Genomic DNA, 20,785 nt, shown 5'->3' with positions numbered 1-20,785 from the left:
AGTACAATATTTTTGCCAAAATGAATTCAACCTACCTATATTATTGGTTATTACTAAAAGAAATGTTATTATAATATAAAATATCCTAGGTTGACACACCAGCTCTGATCAGAATCGTTTTTTATAAACAATTCATTCTTGAATTCAAATTTAACACAATATTTTACTGTGACCCACCGACACCTACTGTACAACAGAGTGGTAACCATTGTCCCACTTTTTTTATTTACGTTGATTATTGCTAATCCGGTAAGACGTATACGAATTTACGTTCTTGCTTACTAGTTGACGACAGTTAAAACTTGTTAAATGTTTTTTTTTTAAAGTAATAATAATACGGGCAATGGGGGGAGCCTTCAGTTGGCCCTAACTCCTGCGTACGCCACTGAGTTAATTTAATTTATTTGAGTATAACAATATAAGAAAATTCATAAATTTAATTTTGAGACAACATTCCTGAAAAATATTAAGTTATATGCATGTACGAAAGAACTGCTGATTTAAAAATAAAATAAAATTTAACATACCACCTATACCTACATAATATTATAATAATACAAATTACTAAGAAGTAAGAACTATATTATTGATCTATTATTTAATTTTAATTTATTCGTGTTTGGATCAGTATTGATTATAGAACATTATTTTGGTTTCTATCAAGTACTTATACAATATATACGCATATAATATATATCCGTGGTTCCCTAGAAATGTCTATAAGTTACCATACGGGTCAAATCTTCACCGGTGACAATGAATTATTGTCTTAAAGCGGGTTTCCAGCATCCCATAGAGTCTAATAAGTCCCATAAGTCCCATAGATTCATGTTTATCAATGTATACTTTTTTTTATTAACACCATCTTAGATCATATACAATCATATATGATCTAAGAACACCATAAACAGTGGTATCATAATTACCACCGCGGTCGGTATTCTTCGAATTATCTTTAGTGAGTTATGGCTTTATGACGCTGTCATAGAAATAGACAAGCCCGTGATAATAATATGTTAATATACTATACTAAATTCCATGGTAACACGTATGAAGATCACGCATTATATTTAGCTGTATGGACAAGGGTGCATTTAGAAACATAAAATAATATTACTTATATGTACCTATGATCATGATGTATTAATATTCAGTACACGAGAGGGACAAAGTCTTAATATTATAATGAGTTACTAATATGGTTAATTATAAGCTGTGTAACAATTTATTAGCGAGTTGACCTAATAAAAATCTACGGTAGACGGTAGTACACATATTACATTATTTACTACGGTAAGAGTAATGATGTATTGAATAGTTGTAATAGGTATGTATGTTGGAGGAGAAACATTTCATTTGGATAATTTCCAACAGAATTTCGACTTTAGAATTTGGTATTGGGTTATATATGTAACGACAGGATAATATATTCTCGCAAATATCAACAAACCGGATACTTAGTAGCATACGTTACAGCTGTACGTTTAAATGTTTAATGTTCATTGTAAGAAATTATGTACATAAAATAGTAAATACAATAATCCATTCGAAATATTTTATGTCCATTGTTTAATTGTTTGTTGTGGAATAATAGATTTAACACAAGCACCACATTGAAGTCTTTGTTTTATATTTTTATCAATTGTTATTAAATGACATGGAAAAGTATTTAATATAAATTATAATATGCGACATGTTAATCAACAAATACGATTATTCTAATTTTTTTCTTATGTATAAATGCATCTACTCTCTACTTTGATTTTTGAAATAATAAGAAAATTTGATGATAATTATTATATTATACAATGATGTGGGAGTTAAAAAAAAACTTTTTTCCTTCATTACATTTTTAGATAATTTTTAAGTTTAATTTACTATTGTATGTTATTCAAAGAGATCATATCCAAAGGATATCATAACAAATTATTATTATACAGAAGTCATTAATATTTATATCTTGGTACGAACCGATTATATTATTATATTCGGGTTTGGTGTTAATATTTGCATGATTTTTATGTATTTTTAATTAGTTAAACACCAAAGATACCAGCTTTGTCAATGTCTGAAATAAACAGTGTCCCGTTACAGAGAGTAGGATGAATTATATTCAAATACGTCAACTAGCAATAGTTGTCACGCTTTGAGTGAAACTCATTAGTCATTGGCTACAATATTATTGTCACTGTGCAAATCTTATATCCATAGATACATACCATAATTATATCTGGTACCTATCCTAGCGTTACCGGATGACTGTCTATAAATAATAGATCCAACCATTCTTAAGAAAGCATATTAATAGTAAATATTGTTATTTATTTTACACTATTGTAATTTGTATTGAGATACCTATACCTAATTTTGTATTAATACTGTAAAATTATCATAATTGCAAGCATTGGCGTGATTAGAAATTTTAAATTTGTCCTCAGATTCATTTTTTTTACACACAATTTTCAAGTATATAAGTGGTGAGTGGTTTGTATATATTATAAATGTTATGGGGATCTATCCCATCATCTTCCTCGTCCCCCTTTAATCACGCCTTGGTTGAAAGTTAAGTACCTAAAATAACTTAAAACATAAAACCCTACAAATTATTTACAATATTTTATATGTATAAATAATTATTAACAATACCTAATTAAACAAATGAATCTAACTTAATCCAGTGAGAATATTTATTTTTCAATTATAAATATTTTTAAGACATCATATCCACTTGATTAAAATTTAATTTATGAGATAATGATCTATATAATAAAAGGTCTAGGTAGAGATAGGTAGGGCTGAACTTTACTAATATAACTTCAAAGTACAATAACTGCGCCATTAAATATTTAATTAAATTTCATAATTTATACTTTAAATATTGTAATATATTTTGCATGAAAAAAATAAATTATAAATAATATCCAATTTTTGAGAGTAATTATAAGTCGATATCCCCCGTGGATGGGGAAGTGGGCTTACTGAACAAATAATATATAGGTAGTAGGCGATTTACCAGACATGCACCATTGTCTAAATTAATGATGTAATTATATTATAATATACTGTGAAATACAGTTTCATTGTATTAAAGTATTAAACGTTTGAATGTATTTTCATTTAAGAGTGATCTTCAATTGATATGATAGAACACTAGTTAGTATTTACTAGCAATCCCGAAAACTAAAAGACAGTGTGTAAAATCGAAAAACTTGATACAAAAAGCTAGCTGGGTCATGTAGTATTGTAGAAAAAATCTTTATTTTGGACACGATTACAAGATGTATTGATGTATAATTTATACTATCGTGAAATAACGAATGACTTAAAACAAAATTTTGTGTACAATGATGAAGATCAGTAACGAAAATTGTCCGTAAACAGCTCAAAAAGAGTCAAATTATTTTCAAAATTTTATCGTATATAGAAAATGCTAATATAAACATTCAGTGATATTTTCAAGTATCTACAGTCATTCGTTTTTTAATTACAATAAAAAAAGAAAATCGTAACATGAGAAATCAAGTGAATACCAAATGTTATAAAAATATGAATTTCAAACACTCATAAAAACTTAATTTGGCTTTCTTGTAGACATTTTTTTATTTTTGAAAAAGGTAGACAAACTTATAAGGAATCTTGTATTACATTTTCAAATCTTAGATTTAAAAATTTATGAATTCTCAACTCAAAATAATTTGCAAATTTTCGTCATTTTTACGTATTTTGTCAAAATTTGAACTTAAGATGCTTAAAAAAGAAATAATTTCTTCATCTACCTTTGAAACAATATACTAGGAGCCTTCTATTAAATTTTCAAGCTTTTTTAACCAACAAATAAAATTTTTTTGATATTTATTGAAAAAAAAACTAAAAAATGGAAACTGAAAATGTCCGTAAACAGCTCAAAACAAATCAAAATATTTTGAAAAATGTATCATGTATAGAAAATGCTAATATAAACATTCAGTCAAAATTGTATTTACCTACGGCCATTTGTTTTAGAGTTGCACCAAAAACCAAAATCGATTTTCTCGAAACAGATTTTGCGTAAAAATTTTCTTTAGTTTTGCATGTCGCTTTTGAAAACTACTAGGACATTTTTACTTTTGCCCCCCAAAGTACCAACTAGATTCACTTTCAAAGATACTGTTCAGAAAGAAAATCCAAACACTTTTATTGTCCTAAAAGGTGATGACAGACATAAAAAAAAATAAAAAAATGTGGGCAAGTGGATGTCGCTTTGCTGTATAGTAGGTTACAAGTGGGTCACTGTATAATGGATGGTATTAAATTTGAATTCAATGATAGAATATCATTGTATAAGAAAAACGATTCTGAGCGGAGACTGAATCTAGGTATATGATATATTATACTTATATCTATGGTATTAAAAAAAAAAATTGACCTTTAATAGGTACCTATAATAAATTCCAAATTAATCATATCACAATATCCATACTTATAATGCGTACTTATAATGCGTTATACATCAGCAACAAACCGTGATACTATCATAGATATATAATAGTATACTTTAGAATTTTCAAGTACCCATGAATAATATTATACAATCACAACAAAATAACTAAAATAGTTATTCTAGGTTTTATTATATTAATATCGTCCAAATTTGAACTTAAAACGAGTTTAAAAATAAACTGTGCTCATGTATTTTTTAGATTCTTTGGTAACAGAATTAACTACTTACGTGGAATCTTATTATACATTTTCAATCCTTAGATATAAAAGTTGAACATTTTATGAATTTTTATCTACAAAATAATTATTCAATTTTACACTTTTTGGCCCAACGGATAAAACTTTATAGGAAATTTATAGGAAAAAAAACTAAAAAAATTGAAAACTGAGAATGTCCATAAACAGCTCAAAAAGAGTCAACTTATTTTCAAAATGTTATCGTGTATAGAAAATGCTAATATAAACATTCAGTGAAATTTTCAAATACCTACAGTCATTCGTTTTTTAATAACAATAAAATAAAAAAATCCTCACATGAGAAATCGATCGAATATCAAATGTTGTAAAAATATGAATTTCAAACGCTCATAAAAATTTAATTTGACTTTCTTGTAGACATTTTTTTTTTGATAAAGGTAGACAATATTATGAGGAATCTTGTATTACATTTTCAAATCTTAGATTTAAAAAGAAAAATTTTTACGAATTCTTAACACAAGATAATTTGCTAATATTCGTCATTTTTACATATTTTATCAATTTTCGAACTTTAAATGCTAATAAAAAAAAAATGTGGTTAAGGATTTTAAATATTTTTCAAATGTCATTGTAACAATATAGTAGGAACCTTGTATTCAATTTTCAAGTATTTTTACTCAACAAATAAAGTTTTATTGACATTCATAGACAAAAAAACTAATAGTATTGGAAACTGAAAATGTCCCTAAATAGTTCAAAACAAATCAAAATATTTTGAAAATTTTATATGTATAGAAAATGTAAATTTAAACAACCAGTGAACATTTAATGTATCTACAGTAATTCGTTTAAAGTTACAACAAAAACCAAATCAATTTTCTTAAACTATTGGAAATTTCAAATTTTGACCTCCCGAATGCACCAACTAGATTCACTTTCCCATCAAACAAGATACTGTTGAAGAAAATCGAAGCAGTTTTACTGCCCCAAACCGTGATGACAAACACAAAAATAAAAAAAAATTAAAAATAAAAGAATAAAAAACACACATCATTGTAAAATCAATACATTCATCGTTCCACTCAGAATCTAAAAAGTATATTGCAATAAATCACCATAATAATTAATATATAATTATTATTTATTTATTTTAAATATATTGATATTATTCTATACTCAAGATTTAATTTATGTATTGCCAGTAAATTTAGGTATACTCCATGCAAGCAGTATCGTACAATTCGATTGACAGGTAAGTCAATAAAATGAAAATGAAGGAATAATGCAATACATTTAATAGAAATCCGTGTATATAATATTATTATATTGATTAACACTGTAACATAGTTAATAAACATAATATGTTACTATATTATAGTAATTTATAGAATTGATTAATGTCTTTTAGTTATTATAGTCTCTACCTACTCTAAATAAAAATAAATATAATTATATGATTTATGTCTAATGACTTTAGTTATATAAAATCGAAGTTATTAATAAGTGTAATATTTGGAAATATCTTATACAGGTAGGTACTAGTGAACAGTGGTTTAAAGAAAAGAAAAAAAACAGTGGTAATGAAGCCCTTTATTTTTCAGTTAATCCACAGATGGCATAAATTATGAGGATGCTAATTTTAAAACTGAGTACCTATGCTTACCTCCCTATGCTTCGATCGAATAAACGATCGATAATTTTTTAGATATTTAGCATCTAAAGTATGTAGCTAAAATAGATAACTGATTTAAAGTTTTTTAACAGTTCTATCAAGATTATTATTATTAAAATTAAGAACTGGATGATTGAAAATGACTGTTTAACAAATTGTATCAAATGTAAATATATTTTTTTTTAATTAAATTAAATACTTAAAATACATTGTACATGGGTAATATGCTATGTACTCACATATTTTTATAGCTTAAGGTTTAATCATTTTTTAGTTATTTTCATTTACAATTATACTAGTTAAAAAAATAAATTTTAACTTTCTAACGTTTAGTCTATTAACGAGTAAGTACCAATAATTTATACATAATTATTTTACACAGGATAGGTACATAAGTATTACTTATTTGTGTGCTTTATATTAGGAGGTGATATGGACAAACTAATACATAACTTACTATGCAGTACAAGTCAACTAAGGAGATAGAAAATGCTCTTTATAAAATATTTCTGAAAATTTAATTTCTCATTACTTGAGAGTGTTTTATTGGAGAGGTTCCAGAATTTATAGTATAAAATATGTGTTTTTTGTGCATGAATAATAATTGTAGTTGAACTGGTTGTTGATAATACAATTTAGTATTTGGTTGGATATTTAGATTACTTATTATTTGGCTTAAACATGAAGTAAAACAGTAAACACGATTACAAAGAATTAATTGGTTTAATTTATCTGTAAGCCTTACATTTAATTTGACCTAAAATTTCAGAATATTCTTACGACTAATTATTTTGGTGCCATATGCGTTATCGTAATATAATAAACAATAAAATGTGACAAGCCAAAAATTTAGTTGATATCTGTGGACTGTCAACATTGTATTTTGATAACACATTAATGCATAATATAGAAAGTTGTAGTTTGAGCACCGATAAATAATATCAGATGTAGTTATTTATATCTTAACTAGAAACAAAAATAACAAAAACCAAAAGTTTAATTTTTTGATCTAAATAATAATATGATCGGAGTAAAAACATAAATAAATATGTGTCTACAAATATAATGTCAGTTGGTAAATATGTAATATTATTGCGGAAAGCTTATGAAATGACAGAAAATAAACTTGCTTTAACGAGAAAACTTTGTCTTGTTTTTACTCACTTTAGGGTATTGCATAAAGTGCTTGGATTGCTAAACGCACTTTTTATTTTTGCTTAACATGAAAGTTTATTCAATTTATTGAATTTCATCCAAAATATGTTAAAACGTAACATTTTTTTTTCAAGTGTTATGAAAGACAGTTGGTATCATTATTATTAAAATATATCATATTAAAGCTTAACATGTTTATTTCATAGAATATAGATTAATATTAATAGTAACATTTAAATTAGTATACTTAAGAAATATGAATTTACAAGTTGTATTAGACATATGAGTAAATGACAAACTAAACTTTTGTCCCGAGTGCTTAAACCACTGAGTGCAGAACTATTAACTTGTTTCTCAGTTTCTCATTTTCTCATTTTATTAAAACTTTGAAGAATATTGCACGCTCAACATATTTCTCCAAATATCGAGTTTAGGTATTGTATTTCCAAAAAAACAACAACATTGATTTACTTACATAATCATCATTGAAAATGCTGAAAATCAGCAACTGTATAATATTTTACTGCAATAAAAGGGGTCACACATTTGAGGTAATTTATACCTACCTACCAACTATTATAATTGTGATTTTGGTGTACAGAAACTTTAACTCCATAACTTTAGAGAACTTCTATGATTAAAAGAGTATTTATGCACATGTCGGAATTGTTTTTATGCTTAATTTAAAAAAACCACTACATTAATATTTGTTTGTTTTGTTTGAAACCTTTTTACAATGGAAATTTTTTGTGACCGATGCAAAACCTCTGTAAGATTTATTGGGTGTCCTATATTTTTTTTTAACGATTTCGTTACTCATGTACGATAATATTGAACTTTTTACATATTTTCGTAAATTATACGGGTGATTGTAAACTCAGCCCGGGGTTTTTCAGGTAAAAATGATTGACTTGTAAACTCGGCCCCAATAAAAATATACGTATAATATTTTTGAGAACCATTTAGCATTAACGATTACCCAGAGGACACCGTAAGGAGATGATTCTCATTATCCTCCAAAAATTATTTTCATTTTCATATTATTCATAGTATGAAATTCGTTACATAAATGTAAAATTGTGTGAAAATTTAAGTATATGTTTCAGTATTAAAAAATATAAGTAAAATGTATTTACTATTTACAGAATAAATTATGCCATGCTTATTATATTTTATTGGTCAAAATTATCTAGGCCGATTTTACATTGAATAATACATCTTTGTACTAAAAACACCAATAACATTAATATTATTTATTATTGATTTGAGAAATTATAATATAGTAGATATATTACTATATATACAACTATAATATAAGTTATATATTGAATCATATACCTTGTGTTATAAAATAATCGTCTGTTATTTATATAATATTAAAAAAAGTTTATACTCAAGGTTCAATAATTAAAAAAGGTGTTTTTAACTACAAAATAATTCTTAATTTTAAATTTGATAAATGTAGTCAAAAATCGAACTTTAAATACTTGTAAAAAAAAATTGTGCTTATGTATTTTTATTATTTTTCATCGTCTATAGTAACAACATATCAGGAGCCTTGTATTACATTTTCACGCTTTTTGTCCTAACAAATAAAACTTTATTAATAATTATAGAAAAAAAAAAATTAAAATAATTGAAAATTGAAAAGGTACGCATACAGCTCAAAAAGAGTCAACATTTTTTGAAATTTTATTATGTACCTATAGAAAATGATTATACATATAAACAACCAGTGAAAATTGTATTTATCTACTGTTATTTATTTTAGAGTTACACCAAAAACCAAAATCAATCTTGTCGGAAATCGATTTTTGTTTTTTTTTCTATGCGTTTTTGAAAACAATATTGAACATTTTTTACTTTTTACCCCCTAAAGTACCAACTAGATTCACTTTCTTATCAGAAACTATACTTTTGAAGAAAATCTAAGAATTTTTACTGTCCTAAAAGGTGATGGCAGAAACAAAAAAAAGTTAACAAATAGACATAATTGTAAAATCAATACATTCATCGCTGCGCTCAGAATCTAAAATAATAATAATTATTATTTATTAGGTATTGTCATATCGAACCATTCAATTACATTAACCTATTGAATTTAGAAATAAACTTTAAAATATTACCTATACTACTATGTAAACTGTACTTATCCTCTAATCTATATTTAATCATAATTACGAAATATGTCAACCTTTAAGATCATAATGTTTAATATTTTAATATTTAAATAAATAATTTTAGATTTTGTGAAAGTAAAATAAAATGGCGTTTGTAGTGAATATATTCAATTGTCTTATAAATAAATCATATTTTTAGTTTACATAATTATTAAAATTTGAATTTCTATTTACTAAGTTATTAAATATATAATTTATTGGTTGGATAATATTATAGTTAAGATATAAAACAATAAATTTACTGAGAGAGTATTATTATTCTTCCTGATTCTATAACTTCAATAACATGATGTTTCACAATGATACATTATTTAAAACTTCATATTTTTAAATAGCAGATGACTTTCGAATGAATCTCGGTGCTATCAAGAATCAATAATTAAAATTATATAAATCAAAGAAACAGTTATTAAATAACTCAAGTTCTTCAAAATATACATCAAATTAATAATATGTTATGCATTGTTGCAATTGGAGATGGGTAGGGGGGGGGTGGGTTTTAGTGTGCTATTAGCTTGTGGTGATTCGAAAGTAGGACCGTAATCATTTATTCCATTTATCGTTAATTATAATTCTTATTTTATATTTATAAATGGATATGTATGTACAGTACAAAGCCATTATTATTTATTTATATATGTTTATTGAATGTGGAGTGGAGAGAGGGGCCAACTCACACGAAGTTATTGTGTAATCTATGAGCTACAAAATTAAAGGGTTTCTGCACCCCCAGTGTTTTCATTGAAATTGCACCCCTGATGTTATATAACATTAGAGATATGACATTCAAAAGTGATTGTCAACAATTTTGTTCAATAAATATTATATAAAGGACACAGAACAAAACAAGTAACGGATTTGGTATTAATCTTTTTAAGCTAAGGCTGCAGATATATTTACTGTTTGAAGTCTTATTATTTATTTAGGATTATAAACTTATAAAGTTAGTTTATGCCATTGATATATTTTTGTTTGTGTATACATTTATGATTAGATTATATTAACAAACTCTGAGGAATTATACATAATTTTTTCGGTATATATACAGCACTTAATAATTAATAATTCTTTGTGCATTATATATTATTTTATTGCAAATATATTTCATATATTTCTTTGTGTAACTTAAACTACTTATTAGATTTTCTGTTTGTAGGTATTCAAAATAATTTTTTTAATATAATTAGGTCAACAGTAAACACATAGTATTTCATTATTTTAAACCATAATTATTAGTTGTAATTATAATGTTAGTCATCAGAAGGTATTTGTAAATGTTGATAATATTCTTGATTTATTAAACACTTTCTTAGGTGAATCTAGGAATTCATAGTAGGGTGTGCCTTTACCTCAGAAAAGGCCCTCTGTAATTCAAAATACCTCTCAGTTATCATACGTTTAAGAGATGATTTAATGTATCCATTTGAAATAACAATATTAATAATATTAAACAATATTAAGATTAATTTTTATTAGTTTAGATGCTATTTTTCTTAATGTAAAATACACATGTAATGTTTAAAAATTATTCAATTTAATACACTAAAACTATTGCAAAGTTTAATATATGTTACTCAATTATTTTTGGACACACTTACAACCGACAGTTAAATTGTTAATCAATTATGTTCAAAACTCTTGGAAGTTTAATATAATATCTTAATTTTATTATCATTAATAACAAAGAATTGTATTAAATATATAATATAGCTGGTAGTAATCAACAACTATTTTTTTATGGGTACATTTTATAAAATGAATCTTCTTTGGTTAGGAGTCATAACTTTGAACTCTTCAATTACATTATTATTTATGTCCACTGAGTTAGTTAATTCTTGCTTCACAGATAAAAATAAGAGAGATTCTAAGCGATCTTGAAACGTAGTGGACCTTAACTTAGACTTAACAATAGTCATTTTTGAATGAAATACCCCCCCCCCCCCCCCGTTGAGCTTATTTTATAAAAAAATATGGAAATATTGTAAAATATTATTTAAGATTTTATCATTTTCAAAGATTTTCATGGATAATATACTCACCATTTAAAAAAGGCTTTTATTGTAAATTTTGCACCTTATTCGTTTTAAATCATAAAATAGTTTTCTAATATGCATTCACTATTACTTTGTTTTGATAGCCGGTGAGTATAGCAGTATAAGAAAACACATTTATAAGACATGTCCATCTTTAACTTTCCAATAATAGATACCTATGATAATATAGTTTGGTAAATAATTTATCATTGTAAATATTATTATATAGTGGTTTCATCCCTAAAAATATTCGTTTTGTTATAATCTAACCTAACCAGATACTGTAGTGGTAACTAAACAATAGCACGTATTGCACCCTATACCCGACTGTGGTGTGGCTTACTGCGACTTTCAAAATCTACTACTTAATTGTCCATCACTTTCTTGTCAAATAAATCAAATAAAGATATTTCTTTCAAACCATGTTATCTATCAGCTTTTCTCTCATTACTCCTCTTATAGTCTTACAACCAATAATATAATCACTAACAAACGTATTCATAATTTTAAACTCCAGTTAGGTTATCGATTTAATAGGGTGACCTTTACCAATATATATATTCTTGTCTGTGTTAATTTTATAATGTTATGTATGATAAGTGTGGAGATATAATAGTTTAAGGTTAAAATTCAATAAAGCAACAACAAAAAATTAAAAATTCTATATAAACTCAAATCCGACGAACCATATTATGTTTACTGCTATAATTTTAGTAGAGTTTAATATTCACAGACCATAATATCTAAAACGTCGTTTTGTACACGTTTGTCACACCATGTGCTGCTCATGTTTTCAATTTATAATTCACTAACACTATTGCAAAGTAGCATCTTCAACATCTCCACTAAATCAGCTATACATCTTCAGACCTGTAAATCTTGTGAAAGCTTGCTTCCATTTAGAACCTATCAGTTCTCATAACTATTTTAGTTTCTATTATACTTTTCAATTTTTTTTGCAGTACCTACGTAAAATAATATTTTTCGACTCAAGTACCTTTGGATTATATAGTATTCAAGTAATCAAATAGCATACGTGAGATGAAACTATAAAAATATCACTTACATTATGGTATCTACATTTTCTAGTTCTCCTGTTAATCTAAATATTTATGAACAGTAAGCTCTCTAGCAAAACGATTTTAAATTAAATACAAGGACCAAACTTGAAATATATTATTTTAGTAGAATACATTTCCATTTCATAAAGGTCTAAACACTCATGTCTAAAGAATTTAAGTACAAACGCATGTACCTAATTTAGTAAATTAAATAAAAACAACAGATATTTTATAAAGATTTTTGTAATTTCATTATAGAGACATTTACTAATATAATATGTATATTAGGTTTTAGTAAATAATACATATTTTAAATCTTGTCATGAAAATTTTTTTAATGACTATACTTGAAATTGTTCATTGATTTATGTATTTATGTTAAAAAACCATAAATAAAAATACAATGTGTATGTATATATAGAGACCAATGCAATTTTGATGTATGGAGCCGACATGAATGAATTCTAATTTATTAGTCATAGTGGCGTACGCAGGATTTTTCGATGCAAGGGGGACGGGTTTAAAAATGAATAACAATTTATTAATTATTTTTTATTTTGTACTGACTCACTTGTAACCTACTGTACAGCAGAGCGACATCCACTTACCCCCTTTTTCTAGATTTGTTACATGGCTGATAATCTAGCATAATATATAATATATTTACGCATATTAACTCTACGCATATATGAATTTACGTTCTAACTAGCTGATAACATTTTAAATTTGATCAATATTTAAAAAAAATAGTAATATTAATACGGGCAATGAGAGGCCATCATTCCGTTAACACTTCCCCACCCCTTCATGCACGGCACTGCGATGAGATCAAAGTACGATAGGTCTTAGAAAGCCATATCAGACGCACTGCATTTGGCATATATTGGTTTGTGCGCACACACACACGATGATGTAAATTGTATAAACTGTCCAGCTTCCCGAAATTGAAGACATTTTCATGATAGTCGATATCTTCTATTGCAGGTACTTATGATGTTTTGTGGTATAACGTATAAATGTTGTTTTTTTTATAGTTACGGCCAACTATAGAGATGGGCAAAACTAAGACCAAGACTATGGCCGTCTTGGCCATCTCAACCTAGTTCTTTCATCCTCAGTCTTAGTATCAGTGACTGATGTTATATTATTATAATATGTTTTTTTACTCACAGCTCACACATCAATATTTGAGTCATATTCAGCAATTAAATTAATTCCATTATGTTTCTGTAATTGCTATTTGTTACAAAACAACTTTATAGTGAATATTATATCCAATTATTTCTTTTCTTGTTTTAAATAATTCAATAATTCCTATTATATTCCTAATAAATTATTTCATTTAATGTACACTAAAATACTAAATTACATGTTTTTCTGGTAAAATTTTTTTGCACCAAGACCAAGACCAAGACTGCAAGACTCAGACAATTTTTCCCATCATTACGGCCAACACAACTTTATGAAAGATTTGTAAAACAAAATAAAATTAAAAACTACCTGATGAATATTATTTAATTGTATGTGTGTTTCCTAATTAATAGATTAAATGCATTGATTTCGCCTAAGTAAACAGTTGGACCGAGAAATGCCAGTCAGCTTTCCGACCACGCTATGATATTATTTACGATTATTATATTATAATACGAATACGAATCAATAAATTAGTACACTAATGGTAAATATGACGTGTCACGATTTGCGAATGGGTGGGTCTGATTTTGATTCACGTGGCCTGAGGCCTAACCACCGTTCGAACAGTACATAACAACCCCATAAACACGTGTTTCGTATGTACGGTTTACCAGTTTAATAACATTATATTTGATTGACGCAGATTGTTGATTCTAATGACCTATCAAAATAGTTGCCGAAGCTGAGAATCAGAATATTAATAATCTATGTAAATATTAAAATTTTTGTAGGTATGATACTTCCATCATACAATTTTCTACGTCAATTGTATAACACGATACGCTAAAAAAAATAATGTAAAATGTTTATACTTTATTTTTGTTCAAATTGATTAACTCGTGGAATTTTTATTAATAAACCATAAATAATTAAGATATTAAATACCGATACTACCTAAATAATAAATTGTAAAAATAATAAAAATATTAGAAGAAAAAACGCAGTTACCAAGTGATAAAGTCTGATTAAAAGAGCTTTTAATTTGTATTAATTAGGTTAGAAAAGTTGTACATAACAAAATACTTGTTTAGTATCAATTTTCTGTGCCGAAGTTTTCAAATTTGTTTTAAGATACCTATTGTCGTTTTTCAGAAATTAAATACATCGGTAATTACTATTTTGAATTATAACAAGAGAGTTCCAACGGAACATTCATAAACGGAATTCATAAGAATTCTCCGTTGTCCGTTTCTCTTTTTGAAAAAGTGCGCATTAGAGTCAACCGTTCTCTCCTATAAACAGCACTTATAAAGTTGTCCATTTCTACCTCTCCTTTTAAATTGCACTTATTAAATTCAACTGTTCATTCATAAAAACGGTATTTATACGAGTGGTCCATCATTCACCTTCAGAACGGAATTTATTGTGTTGACATATCTACTTCAACAACGATACACCATCAGCGATGAACATCCAACACCGATGACGAAACGACTGTAACAACCCCTAGTTTGGGACCGGAATGAACGCCCCACCAAAAACCAACAGATAACACAAAATATGATGGCCAAGTTATACCATCGATAAAATATTTAGGTGAGAATTTCAAAATAGAAATAACACTTTATTTATTAAAATTTATTTATATATGAATAATCCACATAAATACATATTATATTTATAATATTTCTATATTGATCGATATCGTCTGTCGAAGTGTATTATGAGTGGACCGTTTTGGATCGGCCCCTTCTCAGATTCTTGATAAGTCATAGGTAAATTGTCTGAAATTCTCGACAATAATTCTAATGAAAACAAATTCCCCTAGCAATTCCATAGTACTTTGGCGCTCTGTAAATCGATTATAGGTACATGCAGCTAAATAATTAGAATTTTATTTTCGTCTTTTTGCGATTTAAATTCTGAAGCATTCACTGAATATAAATAAAAATTAGAGAGCATGCCGTGATAATGGTCTAATATACTTTTTTGGTATGTACAAAATACTGAGCTGCTACTATGACTGAGAATATGAGTACATATTATCATACTTGCGCCCATTGTACTGAGTGGCGCTAGGCCGATTTTCACCCACCATAGTTAACAGTCGTCACTACTAGGTACCACAGGGATTCACAAGAACGCACATACCAAATGCATAACGACGCCAAGCGCCACGTTGATTATATTATTGTTTAATACACTATACATTTTAAAAAACAAAATCGCAAAAAGACTACTATAAAATACGTTATAACGCAAATTTAGCGGCTATTAGTTGTAACAGCAGCTGATAGCTATTATCGCTATGTATACACGAATGTCAACGATGCTTCCCATCGATCATATCCGACTGGCGTCCGATCGGTATAGTTAGGTATATGGCCCCCTCCCCATATTACGGTGGCCATACGCAAAGACGAACGAGTTTTTATGGTCGTTCTCTTGTGGGTGCGAGTATAATATATTATTATAGTGGCATACTGGCAGCATATCCAATAAAAATGTTTAAAGAGGAAATTCTTTACACTGAGCTACTGTTTTTGGCGAACTCTGATTTGACAGGTGTGTTATAATATATAATATATGCAAAATATAAATATTGTATTGTTAAAATCTCTCAAATTTAAGTCGTTTTAAAATGTGTGAATAGTAGTTTTTTTTTATTATAAACTAAGACATTCCTAGCCTAAGTAAGGCTATCTATATCTAGGGATATTTGACAATATACTTATTAGTTTTAACTTTTAACAGGTATTAACATGATAATTAAAATATTTTTAATTATTAAGGATGAATAGTAGTTAAATATTAAGTACTTACAATTCAGTTTGAATCTTCTATTATATGTGCACCTATTTAGTTGAAATTATAATATTGGTAGGTAATATGTAAATAATCCAGTGCGACGGAAGTGGTGTGAAGCTAAGTAAAAACAAAAAGCCACTAACGTACTTATACTAACAGGAGCCAGAGTTGTAGTACCATTGAAAAACCACTTTGAGCTAATCCATAGCCCCACTCTATAGGGCAAACGGCTGAACATATAAGGTCATATTATAAGGTATCAATCGATCAGAAATATTGTGCAGATGGAAACGTGGGAACTTTCAAACATATTGGTTGGATGGCTTAAAAGTTACTACCAAAAATGTTCAAGTACTTTAAGTCCGATTTTTCGTACCTATGATACGACAATATCATAAAATATAATAATATTGTCCCCCGATCCGCGGCTTATCCATCCCACTACTCCCGTTGCTCGTATAATATATAAATAAATAAAGCGTAGCCTTGAGTATTATTAGGTTTATATTTAACTACCGTTTTCGAATTCAAAATTCATCTTCTGTAACTACTATCTTAAATAACGTTATTACTTATTTTGTTAGTTACGTAACAGTGATTTACAAATAATAATAGGTATCAACAAAAAATAAGTGATATCCTAACAAAAACAGTCCGTGTAAAAAAAACGCAAAGTATATAAAAAAAAATACTCTAAAAGTTGTGTTATAATTTTATAGCCAAGCCTTTGAACTATAGATATCATTTATGAAAATACTCTGCTAAATAATTGGACTTAGATTGGTGACTTAAGTTAAAAATTAAAATATACAATACCAAAATGAGTACATAATAATACAGTCTAATATGATCATTGAAATAGGAGGTGTAATACTAATCAAGTGTTTTAAAGTCCCCAAGCTAAGTTCAATTATTTAGCAGACTATTTTAACATAAATGATATCTATGGTTCAAAGAACTAGATATATAAAATTATATCACAACTTTTAGAGAATTTTTATTATACTTAGTGGTTTTTTACACGGACTTTGGCGGAGTTTTTTTGTTGGGTAATAATTAACCAAAACTACAGTTTTGTTTGTCTAAGTAAAATTAATTCTGAACTATAATTATTATTTCATTCAAAGTATTTCAATCTTTCTAAAAATTATAATTAAGGTTAATATACATAGGTATGGTAAATTAAAATTTTGTATGTAAACAACATCTATCAATAAATATATATTATACAGTACCACTGTCTATACATTACTCCGTATTTTATATTCATAAAGCTATAAATAATTTATTGTGGAAAACTTATCAAATTAGCAACTGTATTCCAAATATTCCAAATTGTGCTACAACTAAAGTGATAATAAATGTGATTAGTAAATTACTGTTTTGAGTGCGGTATAATATTATGTTTGAAAGCCGCATTTAAATATTATTCTAAATTAAGGTAGATATTTAGTGTTTACTTCATATAAATACTTATATAAAACGTTTGTAATTATTTAAAAATTACTCTTATTTTGGTGGATTTTGTAACGAATGGTTACAGGTTAAATGATTTGAAGACATATACAATAATTATAAATGTTAACAAATTAACTAAAAAATAAATACAAATGAACAAGTTCACTTCACAATACTTAAAATGTATTTCCTTTAGGTTTTTCCAAACATATTATAATTTTTTCAACTTACTACAAGTTGTTCTCCCTGACTATTGTTGTAGTACTATAATAATAAATTGTTCTCATAGGTATTTAGATTTGAATTCTTTTATTGAAATTTAAAATAAGTAAATCAACCCTGAGAACATGCAATTAAATTTATAAATTCCATATGAATAAATATTTCTGTGCGTAAGCGATCCTGTACAGCCAAGTATATCGCTCACATGGTTCTGAAATTCGAGGATGTGCATTGTACACATTTTTTTATTTTTCATTTTAAAGAGAGGCATACAAGAAATTTCTTGCTCACAAAAAAATTAATATTTTTTGTTTTGTTTATGGTTGTCATTAGTTACATAAAATAAATATTTATTATAATTATTGGTATAAATGCAGTTTAGTTCCCACGCGATTTTTTCGATTCTTTTGTTCCTTATTATTGTTTATTATCATTTTAGACCTGTATTTTATATCTGATTAAATCCATCCTAACAACTTTGTTAAAAATAATATGTTTAGGTTACTTTTGATTGGGCAGGGTAAATCCATTGTTATTATTTAATTTGTCACTGGGAAACGTATCGCGTTTTGCAGGACTATCTATTATTCAATAAAATATGTTGATCAATTTTTGATTTTGCTAAATATAAATTATACAATGCTAGCATTTAAAAAAAATGTATTACTCTGATGTTCGTATCTTCGCCGGGTCCCCTAGATTTCAGATAGTTGCTCAGGCAGATCATTTTCTTTTCTGCAGAGGTCTTTTTATTTTAAACATTCAGTTAGTACCTATATTATGTTTTGCATGTAATGCATATTTGGGGTCAGTAAATTATTATATTCATATGTTTGACAACTATTCGACTATATAATAATATAATATGTACAGTTTAATGTGTTGGTATATGTTTATTGTATATCTACATAAAATACTAGCAAATACAACTGGAAATAATATAAATCAATACTGAACTTGAAACGATAAAGATATTCATTGTTATAACTTATAACTGATAACAAATTAACGATGGCATAGATACCATAGACATAATAGAGGTCTATTATGTCTATGGTAGATACCAAATATCTCTCTTTCTCTCTCTCTCTCTCTCTCTCTCTCTACCGCAAAAACAATATTTTAAACTTAATTGCAAACAAAACACAAGAAAGATAAGATGTTTGCGTAGACATCATCTAGTTAATCTTTGGATTATTATAAGTGGTTTTTATTAAATTCAAATACAATATTCATCATTATAAGCACATATAGTTACATAGTCTTAGATTTTGAGTGGAGCTTTGAATATTGTAGTTGTAGTTGTATTATGATAGCATTATTAGCAGGATGCGTATTATCAATAAAATTATACTATTATAAACTTAAAACATTTTTGTTATAAGTACATTGTAATATTGTATATTGTACCTTTACTATTTTGAGTATTTATTATTAATTAAGGGGTGGAAATTCGATCTAATAAAAAATTTAACTTAATTAAAATCTTAAAAGTATGTATTTATTTTTAAATATGTATGTAGCTTACACTAAAGAAAAACAATAGAAATATAAATTTACATATTTTATATATCTACTATTATTACACCTTATCTATATACAGGGTATGTACATATACAGGGATTGAAATTGTCATCGAAATTATCAGTTACCGCTTTGGTGGTAACCAAAAAAAATTTTGATACCGGTTACCAATCACTATTTTTCGGGTAAATCTGCGTATAATCAAGTGGGGGATTAATATTTATTGACTAGTGGTTGTCATTGGCAATATAATATCGGCATAGTTTATAATTACGCGGCGAGATCATTGATATTTATATAATGTATCTTTAAACTATATATACAGAGTGTATCTTATGTCATTGTACGCGGGGTTTTTTGACGATTATGGAACGATGAAATGGAATTTCGTTAAAACGAAAAAAGACGTGTTTCTTTATTTTTAACAAGCAATTTTTTTGTAACAATTTCAAAATTTTTAAACGCGCAGGTGCACCAATAGCAAAATCAACTTTTTTTTTCAAATGGTAACCACTATATTTTTTAATAGATTCTAGTAAAGCTTTTTTTTCTGACAATTTTGGTAGTCAAATCATCAATTTTGGTTCGCTAGTTTATTAACTATGGTCCTCCAAAGATTAGTAAAATATGCATTAATACTTTTAATTGAAATAATTGGTATAGGTTTAATTTACAAGTACTAAACATTTTTTTTTTATAACTACCTTTTGATACACTTCAATAGTTAAATCAGTTATCTAATGACACGCTCACAAAAAAAAAAACAGATACATTTGTTGGCAAACTTAGTTCATTTAATTACCTACGTTACATTTATTTTCAACACCGTTACTTTTCTTACAAATCATAAATTTGAATTCT

General features: G+C 26.8%; 1 protein-coding gene across 5 annotated transcripts in view; it reads right to left on the bottom strand.

Moving 5' to 3' along the window:
• LOC100159754 (tachykinin-like peptides receptor 86C) overlaps positions 1-20,785 on the bottom strand; it is a 181,816-nt gene that overhangs the window by 45,854 nt on the left and 115,177 nt on the right. The window lies entirely within an intron of this gene.

This window comes from Acyrthosiphon pisum, chromosome A2 (assembly GCF_005508785.2).
Source record: "Acyrthosiphon pisum isolate AL4f chromosome A2, pea_aphid_22Mar2018_4r6ur, whole genome shotgun sequence".
NCBI lineage: Eukaryota > Metazoa > Arthropoda > Insecta > Hemiptera > Aphididae > Acyrthosiphon > Acyrthosiphon pisum.
Note: the sequence above shows the minus strand (reverse complement) of the source record. Positions and strands in the feature narration are given on the sequence as shown.